A 10,830-nucleotide genomic window follows, 5' to 3' on the forward strand; every position below is an offset into this window, starting at 1 on the left:
TGGTGAAACGTATAATATGCTAAGGATAATGAAAAAGACTGCAATGAGACCTCATGTTTTTTATCTTTGTAATATAATATTTAATTTTACTGATTGTGTAACTGTATCTTCACACTTTTTCTATCTTGAACACCCTTAAAGTCCTGGGGTTTGTTACCCCCCCTACTTCTTGTTCTAGAAAAAATTGGCATGTGGTGTTTAATCTGACTTCTCTGCCTTACTATTCTTTTGCCTACTATTACATGTTATGGGATGGGATGCTCTCCAGGATATCTTGCCACTTAAAGGAACACTCCAGCCATTATTTAAAATTAAAGCCCAATTGCAGGATTTAAAAAAAAATATATATATATATATAAATGCCCAGTGCATATTAAAATAATATACACTGGGCAAACAAAAAAGCTGAGATTAAATAAACCAGTAAGCCTAGTTAAGGACTGACAACTAAAATAACCCCCAAATAGCAGAAAAAAAACAAGAACCTGCTATTATTTGTTATGGGATGAGATACTCTCAGTATGTCTTGCCACCTAAAAGAACACCCCTGCCAGTATTGACAATTAAATCCCATAATATGCACTAGGCAAACAAAAAAATTGAAATTAAATGAACCAATAAACTTAGTTAAAGCCTGAACACTAAAATAATAATACCTCCCCAAAAGTAGGAAAAAAACAAATGTCTACTATTACCTTTGTTATGGGATGGGACATTCTCCGGGATGCCATTTAAAGGGACACTCCTGCCAACATTGAAAATGAAAGCCCAATTAAAGAATTAAAAAAATAGAAGTGCCCAATGCATATTAAAACGAAAAAGCAGCTTTTGCTACAATACTCACTTTATCTCTGGAGCTGTCCCCAACAGAAGCTCCACTCCACCCTACTACTGTCACTGGTCCTCACAGCCGCAAGATGAAAAGGAGGTAAAGGACCTGTGATGTCACGTGATCAAAAGGCAGATGCTTGAAAAAAAAAAAAAGGTATGTATTTGAAAAAATAAAAAACAAAAATTGTTAGGGCTGATATTAATTTGGGCTGGTGGGCTAACTGTATATTTTCCATTTGCTTGGAAAGCCTTTTAATCAATTTGATTCCAATGACCTGACACTGTTGTGATCAGCGCAGCGAGGAAACCGCTTTCTATAGTTTTGGACTTTCTTATTAGCAAAAGTAAAAATACTTTTTTTTTAAATTGATTATTGTTATGAAAGGATCCAATAAAAAAGCTTTTAAGCAGTCTATTGTGTATAAAACAATGTCTAGGGAATGGAACTTTCCTTCGTTGTTTCAAATGATGCATCAAGGTCATCATATTCAGCCTTGGATTGTTGGCTTGTTCTGTACATGGCCTAGCTTTACAGTGCCTTGCAAAAGTATTCACCCCCCCTTGGCATTTTTCGTGTTTTGCCTCACAACCTGGAATTAACATGGATTGTTTGAGAATTTGCATCATTTAATTTACAGAACATGCCCACAACTTTGAAGATTTTTTTTTTTTTATTGTGAGGCAAACAGCAAGTAGGACAAAATAACAGAAAAAGTCAATGTGCATAACTATTCACCCCCCGAAAGTCAATACTTTGTAGAGCCACCTTTTGCGGCTATCACAGCTCCAAGTCACTTTGGATAAGTCTCTATAAGCTTGCCACATCTTACCACTGGGATTTTTGCCCATTCCTCCTTGCAAAACTGCTCCAGCTCCTTCAAGTTGGATGGTTTGCGCTTGTGAACAGCAATCTTTAAGTCTGACCACAGATTTTCTATTGGATTGAGGTCTGGGCTTTGACTAGTCCATTCCAACATATTTACATGTTTCCCCATAAACCACTCAAGTGCTGCTTTAGCAGTGTGTTTGGGGTCATTGTCCTGCTGGGAGGTGAACCTCCATCCTAGCCTCAAATCACACACAGAGTGGTACAGGTTTTGATCAAGAATATCCCTGTATTTAGCACCATCCATCTTTCCCTCAATTCTGACCAGTTTCCCAGTCCCGACTGCTGAAAAACATCCCCAAAGCATGATGCTGCCACCACCATGTTTCACTGTGGGGATGGTGTTCTTTGGGTGGTGTGATGTGTTGGGTTTGCACAAGACATAGCATTTTCTTTGATGGCCAAAAAGTTAAATTTTAGTCTCATCAGACCAGAGCACCTTCCTCCATACATTTTGGGAGTCTCCCACATGCCTTTTCGCAAACTCAAAACATGCCATTTTGTTTTTTGCTGAAAGTAATGGCTTTCTTCTGGCCACTCTGCCATGAAGCCCAACTCTATGGAGCGTACGGCTTATTGTCGTCCTATGTACAGATACTCCAGTCTCTGCTGTGGAACTCTGCAGCTCCTCCAGGGTTACCTTAGGTCTCTGTGCTGCCTCTCTGATTAGTGCCCTCCTTGCCCAGTCTGTGAGTTTTGGTGTGTGGCAATCTCTTGGCAGGTTTGCTGTTGTGCCATGTTCTTTCCATTTGGTTATGATAGACTTGATGGTGCTCCTAGGGATCATTAAAGATTTGGATATTTTTTTATAACCTAACCCTGACTTGTACTTCTCAACAATATTGTCCCTTACTTGTTTGGAGAGTTCCTTGGTCTTCATGGCAGTGTTTGGTTAGTGGTGCCTCTTGCTTAGGTGTTGCAGCCTCTGGGGCCTTTCAGAAAGGTGTGTATATGTAATGACAGATCATGTGACACTTGTTATTGTGTTCTGATCCATCACATATAATTCAGATTGAAAAAGCATTGAACTAAAGGCTGTAATGTAACAAAATAGGTAAAAAGCCAAGGGGGTGAATACTTTTGCAAGGCACTGTAGTAATTATTTGAATGCAGTCATACAATTGTTCATTTCAGTTACATTTAGCAAAATGGGTGGACATATTTAAGTGGAGGCTGGTGATTAGGTTACAGGATGGGGAGCTTTTTGGCTATCATAGGGCTCGCCATTAAGATGCATACAGGGAGCACCATCTATCTGCTCATTATTTTATGATGTGGTTGACCATTCAACCCCTCCTTCCTTTTGTATGTAACACATGTGCTGGTGGACCACCATATTTGTTCCCTCTCACACCTAGAAAGCCTGACCAGCTTCATCAAAAAATCAGTACTAAGATCACAAAGGTACCCAACAGACAAAAGATTGTGATTGTTGATGTGGCAGAAGAAAAGACATTCTACAGCATAGACTTCCTAAAGTACACAACTAGAGCCCTCCTACTTACCCTGTTGGGTGGTTTGTGTGTGTGTTGTGGTTGCCAGGGATTACAGAGAACTCACATTAGAATAAATTGTGTGTCACAGTCAGGGGTCAGGCTCCGGGATGCATAGCTATAGCAGGAGAGGGGCTTCCACCTACCAGCAGTATAAATAAAAAAGCACATCACCTGGCAGGTGGCGGGGGGTTCGTCCAAGCTGCGGAGTCTAAGAACTAGCTGGTATATACAAGAGCTCCTGATGGTCCAGATGAATTTTGCTGTGTGTTAGTACCAGGTCGTAGTCCTCAGAATAGCTCCACCAGGAGGTGACCAAGCCAGGGTCCAGTAGCAGGTATAGCAGGTAGGGATCAAGCTAAAGGTGAGTTTGAAGAGAGATAGCGCACACAACAGGGAGCTCCACGCCTTGCATTGGCTGCCGGTCCACTATTGCATCTTATTTAAGGTAGGATGTATTATGTTTAAGATTATGAGAGGCCTGGCCCCAATGTATCTCTGCTCTCGTTTTCATAAACGAGCTCTTGTCAGATCACTCAGATCTACCCACAGAGATTTCCTCTACATCTCGGTGCCCAAGAAAATCCGGCGTGGTGGTTGGGCTTTCTCCTACCAGGGTGCCCTATGGAATAGCCTCCCTGTCGAGCTCCAGGAGGTCCCCACTATTCCGGTCTTCCGCAAGTTACTGAAGACTTGGCTTTTCACGCAGGCGTTTCCTGCATAGTCTCTCTCTCTTCTACCCTTCTGCCGCTCTGTGCTGCTATTGGTCCCTGGGCCCTCTCTTACCAGGATCTTTGCTATGCGTGTCGGTTCCCTTCGGGTAAAATTGCGCTATATTAAGATTCCTCTCAACTCAACTCAACTCCCAGTTCAATTTGCAAGATCCTCTGTTTGTGTGCTCAGGCTCAGTGTGTCCTTACACAACACAGCACAAACAAGTAAAAGGATTGGCAACTCTGTAGTCCATATAGTGATTTTAATGGTTGGTTACATGAAGTGACAACCAAAACAGCTTAACGCATTTTGGCAACAGCCTTAGTCGTAGCATGTTAATCATAAAAATGGCAATACATTTACACTCATATAAGCCCCACCCCAAAACAAATTTGCATGGTAAATTGAAGCAAATAACCGAGCAATTAAGAGGTTAATATCAAGATGCCAAAATGCAGGAAAAGGACTGAGACAAAAGAAATACATCACCTGACATGTTTCAAAAGATATTAAAGCACAGTGGAATACTATACATGATCACCCTACACACACAGGCAAAAAAAAAATAAAAATTAAAGATTTTTCAGTACGCTGGTGCAAACAAACAAAAAAAAAATGTTAAATACTTTTCAGTATGCTGGTGCATGTAGCCCATGTGTAAGGATCCATTTGGCATCATGGTAAACCACTGTGTATAAGACAGGAAAAACAAAGAAGAAAATACAACATGCTTTAACAAAGGTCAAAAGTAATAATAGGTGGTTAGTGAAGACTAGAAATGTGGGAACTGAGACAGAGAGGTATAATGTCTAAAAGGAATGAGGGAATTGGACTGCATTATTTAAGGAATAAATCTGCATCCCATCTGTAATTCATTCCAGTGGGGATCCGTGTCCCCAGGGAAAGGATCCATCTCACTTCCTGTTCTAGAAGTCTTCTGTGTGTATCCCCCTCCACGTGCCGCTTGTTTAATTTTCTGCACTGCACAGAAGGAAATTAGGTCATATTGCCATCATGCATTGTTTTAAAATGTTTTGATGCGTTAGACATCTTTTTTATATTGCTTGAGGCAGTACCATTATAATGCTCACTTATCCTAGTGCGCAGAGACCTTGTAGTACATCCTACATACTGTAACCTGCAGAGGCTGCAATCAATTACATACAGTATATCACATATTTTGAACTGTAATAATAAAATCCTTAATAGGAAATGTTTTGCCATTGAGATATGAAGTAATGAACGTATTATTATGTTTACTGCAGTATTTATAGGTGTTCAGGCCACAGTTGTATGAACCTGTGGTACTGAGCCAGGTTTTGGGAGGTAAGGCTGACCTGTATAAACGGGGAGACAGTAAATTGCCCAGGGTGCATGCCCGGTGGCAGGAAAAACTATAGCCATTGGTCAAAACCTTCACCCATAGGCGTGCGCAGCCTATTGGATTAGGGTGTGCACCCCAAAACTCAAACACAGATGCTTGTGGATGTGTGTATGTATATATATATGTGTATACACCCCTCACATTTTTGTAAATATGTTATTATGTCCTTTCATGTGACAACACTAAAGAAATGACGCTTTGCTACAATGTAAAGTAGTGAGTGTACAGCTTGTATAACAGTGTAAATTTGCTGTCCCCTCAAAATAACTCAACACACAGCCATTAATGTCTAAACCGCTGGCAACAAAAGTGACTACACCCCTAAGTGAAAATGTCAAAATTGGGCCCAATTAGCCATTTTCCCTCCCCGGTGTCATGTGACTCTTTAGTGTTACAAGGTCTCAGGTGTGAATGGGGAGCAGATGTATTAAATTTGGTGTTATCGCTCTCATTCTCCCATACTGGTCACTGAAAGTTCAACATGGCACCTCATGGCAAAGAACTCTCCGAAGAGCTGAAAAAAAAAATCGTTGCTCTACATAAATGGCCTAGGCTATAAGAAGATTGCCAAGACCCTAAAACTGAGCTGCAGCATGGTGGCCAAGACCATACAGCGGTTTAACAGAACAGGTACCACTCAGAACAGGCCTCGCCATGGTCAACCAAAGAGGTTAAGTGCACGTGCTCAGCGTCATGACGTCTTTGGGAAATAGACGTATGAGTGCTGCCAGCATTGCTGCAGAGGTTGAAGGGGTGGGGGGGGTCAGCCTGTCAGTGCTCAGACCATAAGCCACACACTGCATCAAATTTGTCTGCATGGCTGTCGCCCCGGAAGGAAGCCTCTTCTAAAGATGATGCACAAGAAAGCTCACAAACAGTTTGCTGAAGACAAGCAAACTAAGGACATGGATTACTGGAAAAATGTCCTGTCGTCTGATGTGACCAAGATGAACGTATTTGGTTCAGATGGTGTCAAGCCTGTGTGTCGGCAACCAGGTGAGGAGTACAAAGACAAGTGTGTCTTGCCTACAGTCAAGCATGGTGGTGGGAGTGTCATGGTCTGGGGCTGCATGAGTGCTGCTGGCACTGGGGAGCTACAGTTCATTGAGGGAACCATGAATGCCAACATGTACTGTGACATACTGAAGCAGAACATAATCCCCTCCCTTCAGAGACTGGGCCGCAGAACAGCATTCCAACATGATAACGACCCCAAACACACCCCAAGACGACCACTGCCTTGTTAAAGAAGCTGAGGGTAAAGGTGATGGACTGGCCAAGCATGTCTCCAGACCTAAACCCTATTGAGCATCTGTGGGGCATCCTCAAAGGGAAGGTGGAGGAGCGCAAGGTATCTAACATCCACCATGTCTGCAATGTCGTCATGGAGGAGTGGAAGAGGACTCCAGTGGCAACCTGTGAAGCTCTGGTGAACTCCATGCCCAAGAGGGTTAAGGCAGTGCTGGAAAATAATGGTGGCCACACAAAATATTAACACTTTGGGCCCAATTTGGACATTTTCACTTAGGGGTGTAATCGCTTTTGTTGCCAGTGGTTTAGACATTATTGGCTGTGTGTTGAGTCATTTTTAGGGGACAGCAAATTTACACTGTTATACAAGCTGTACACTCACTACTTTACATTGTAGCAAAGTGTCATTTCTTCAGTGTTGTCACATGAAAAGATAAATAATAAAATATTTACAAAAATGTGAGGGGTGTACTCACTTCTGTGAGATACTGTATATGTGTGTGTATATATATATATATATATATATATATATATATATATATATATATATATACAGACATACACTAAATGTAAACAAACATTTTGAAATGTGTTAAAGCTATTTTTAATCTTTCAATACATTTTACATCTTATGGCAGAGCCGGTCAGAAGGAGAAAGTGGGGATGAGAGAGAGGGGAGATGGGTATCAGTTGGCAGTGGTGGTGTTGGGAGGGGAATGGGATTAGTGGCAGAGCTGGAGGGATGGGGATCAGTGGCAGTGCTGTGGGGGGGAGTGATCAGTGGCAGTGCTAGGGGGTTAATGGGATAAGTGGCAGCTGTGGTGGGGGGGTAACGGGGTCAGTGGCAGCACTGAGGGGAATGGAATGAGTGGCGGGGGATCAGTGGCAGTGTTGGGGGGTTGATGGGCTCAGTGGCAGTGCTGGGGTGGGTGATTAGTGGCAGTGCTAGGGGTTGATGGGATCAGTGTTGGTGTGGGGGTGGATGAGTGGAAGTGCTGGAGGGCATATTATCAGTGGCAATGCTGGGTGGGGGGGGTGGATGAGTGGAAGTGCTGGAGGGCATGGTATCAGTGGCAATGCTGGGTGGGGGGGGTGTGGATGAGTGGAAGTGCTAGAGGGCATGGTATCAGTGGCAGTGCTGGGTGGGGGGAGGGGGGGGGTGGATGGGATCAGTGGCACTCACTTGCTCTGTGTGGATTCCGATCTCCATGCTTGCTGTCTCTCCTCTCCCTCCAGGCTTCATATGTCTCCTCACACAGTGGAGACCTCCTCCGCTCCTCCCCCTTAACTCTACTGGATCAGCTGGCTCTTCCAGTCCCCCGGACCCATGCCCCATGCCCCCATCTGCCTTCTGCTTGAAATTAAATGGGCAGAGCCGCAAAGAGGCTGGGTGGGTGGTCCTCCAGCAGTTCTAGATGGAAACATATAGCACCAGGCGGGACGGCATATAGAACAACCAATGCTCTGCATTTTCCTCCATGCAGCCCCTGAATGCTCGCTTCTCCTCCTCTTCCTCCTGAAGGCATTCAATGGCTGCAGGGAGGAAAATGCAGAGCATCTGTTGTTCTAAATGCCATCCCGCTGCCCCTCTCATCCAGGTGTAGACAAGTATGTCAGGGGAGCCGCACGGCCACTTGAAGCATGGGTCCAGGTCGCAAATGCGACCCTTATAGTTACACTTTGGTTCACTGAATGACACTGGCGCCCGTGGTGATTAGGGTGTGCCCAGGCACACCCGGCACCCCCCCTGCGCACGCCTATGCCTTCACCAAATCACCATCTCCATTTAAAACAGGGAAATGTTTATTAATTATTTGTTTAATTTGATTGTATTCTTTGTAGAAGGTAGTTACAAATGTTACAGGACGATCGTCATTGCCTCTCATATATTTAGTCTTGGATTTACTTCTCTTGGAGATCAAATTGTCTCTATTTCTATAGGAGGCAATGGCAATAGCTCTATCTAGATGCCACTGTTGGTAGCCACAATTTCTAATGCCGCGTACACACGGTCGGACTTTTCGTCTACAAAAGTCCGACAGCCTGTCCGACAGACTTCCGACGTACCTTCGGCGGACTTGCGGCAGACTTTCTTACGAACGGACTTACACACACACGACCACACAAAAATACGACAGCCTAGTACGCGGTGACGTACACCAAGTCCGACGAGACTATAAAACGGAAGTTCAATAGCCCGTACGACACCCTTTGGGCTCCTTCTGCTAATCTCGTGTTTATCTCGTGTTAGTAGAAGTTTGGTGAGAGACGATTCGCGCTTGTGAGACTCGTATTTTTCAGTTCGTTTTAACTGTTGTTCAGTCTGTGCTTGTGAGGTTTGTATCTGCTTTTCAGTGCGTTTGGTCAGTTGGCATTGAGAAATCTTTGTTTTATTGGCCGCTCGTTCCTGATTTTCAGGTCGTTCTTCACAGGCCTTGCTGTTCTTCAGTGCGTTCTGTTTAGTGTGTTCTGACCAGCCGACCGTTTTGAAGCCATGTTACCTGTACGTACTCGTCGTCGAGCTCGTGCATTGTATGTGCTTGGTGCTGTAGTTTATTCTTCAGCCCAAGACCAGTCCATGAACAGGGCGAGGAGGAGTTCATGGACCAAGAATTGGTTGCTTCAGCGTGACCAGTTCTGTCACATGCCTTTGCTCCGTGAGATCCGTGAGAATAATCCTGAGGATTTCAGGAACTTTCTCCGGATGACGGACCCCGTTTTTGACCGTTTGTTGGCTTTGCTGACCCCCTATATCAGCAGGCAGGATACCTGCATGAGGCAAGCCATCACTCCGGAGCAGAGGCTGGTCGCTACCTTGCGGTATTTGGCCACAGGGAGAAGCCTGCAGGACCTTAAGTTCTCGACAGGCATCTCCCCCCAGGCTCTGGGGATCATTATCCCAGAGACCTGTTCTGCCATCATACAGGTCCTGCAGAAGGACTATATTAAGGTAAGATATTTTTCTTTTATTAGCATCACATGTTCTTTTATGTAATCTTTGATAATATAATGTATTTCTTGCTTCAAACACTACTTACCATCATTGCAATATAGTGTGAATGTCCCCTTTTTATCCTCACACATGCTGGATTTTTTTCCTGTTATTTTTTGTCATGCATGTATATTTTCCTTCAATAACCTTCCCAGCATGAAGTGATGGGAACATATCCACCTAGTCTACTCATTTGGAATGTATTTTGTTTGAGTGTATTTAGTGTGCTGCTAATGAGCAATTATCTAGATTTCACAAACCCCCCCCCCCCCCACCTAAACTCACTCCAAATAGTGTGCTGCTAATGAGCAATTATCTAGATTTCACAAACCCACCCCCCCCCCACCTAAACTCACTCCAAATAGTTTGCTGCTAATGAGCAATTATCTAGATTTCACAACCCCCCCACCCCCACCCTCGTTAAAATTTGCTGGAATGTTCTGTGGTGTTGATTTGTCTAAAGCAAATATATGTTGCACTTTGCAAAATGCATGTGCACTCTACAAGTGCATTTGTTCCAGTGCTTTAGTAAATGAGCAGAAGCTCTGCTGATTTCCATCATCAAATCATATGCAAGCCTCAAAGTGTTTTCATTAATTGCCCTTGCATGTGATTGTGTACTCCTTGCAACATGAATGCCTTTTTACATTACCTCATTTACTGTAAGCTGGTTAGCAACTGCACCTGCAGAGTGCGACAACTGCAGTCTTGTAGCCTTTTTAGTCCCTAAATTCCTGCGTGTCCTAAAAGTAATTTTTTTTAGGGATTTCACAACCCCCTAAAATGTAATCAATGTTCCATCAGAGGGGGTGAGCAATCTGATAAGTGTGCCTTTCCATATTAGTTATTCCAGAACAATTAAATTATTGAATGTTATACTGATGCTGGGGAATAATGTTTTTAATTGTCTAATTTTCTTGCAATGTTAGCTTCCAAATTAATTGATTTTGGTTTTCTTGTTTGATTTCCCAGTTTCCTTCAACGCCACAGGAATGGCAGACTGTGGCATCCCATTTTGCCAGCCGTTGGGACTTTCCCAATTGTGGAGGGGCTATAGATGGGAAACATGTCCACATTGTGCCACCACCCCATTCGGGGTCATATTATTTTAATTATAAGGGGTTCCACAGTATTGTTTTAATGGCGGTGGTGTCGGCACACTATGATTTTTTATATGTGGACGTGGGGAAGAATGGCCGGATGTCGGATGGAGGAGTATTTGCCCAGACGGAGTTCTGCCAGCGTCTCCAGAGTGGTGGCCTGGGATTGCCACCTGATG

Source organism: Aquarana catesbeiana, linkage group LG02 (genome assembly GCF_042186555.1).
Source record: "Aquarana catesbeiana isolate 2022-GZ linkage group LG02, ASM4218655v1, whole genome shotgun sequence".
Lineage (NCBI taxonomy): Eukaryota > Metazoa > Chordata > Amphibia > Anura > Ranidae > Aquarana > Aquarana catesbeiana.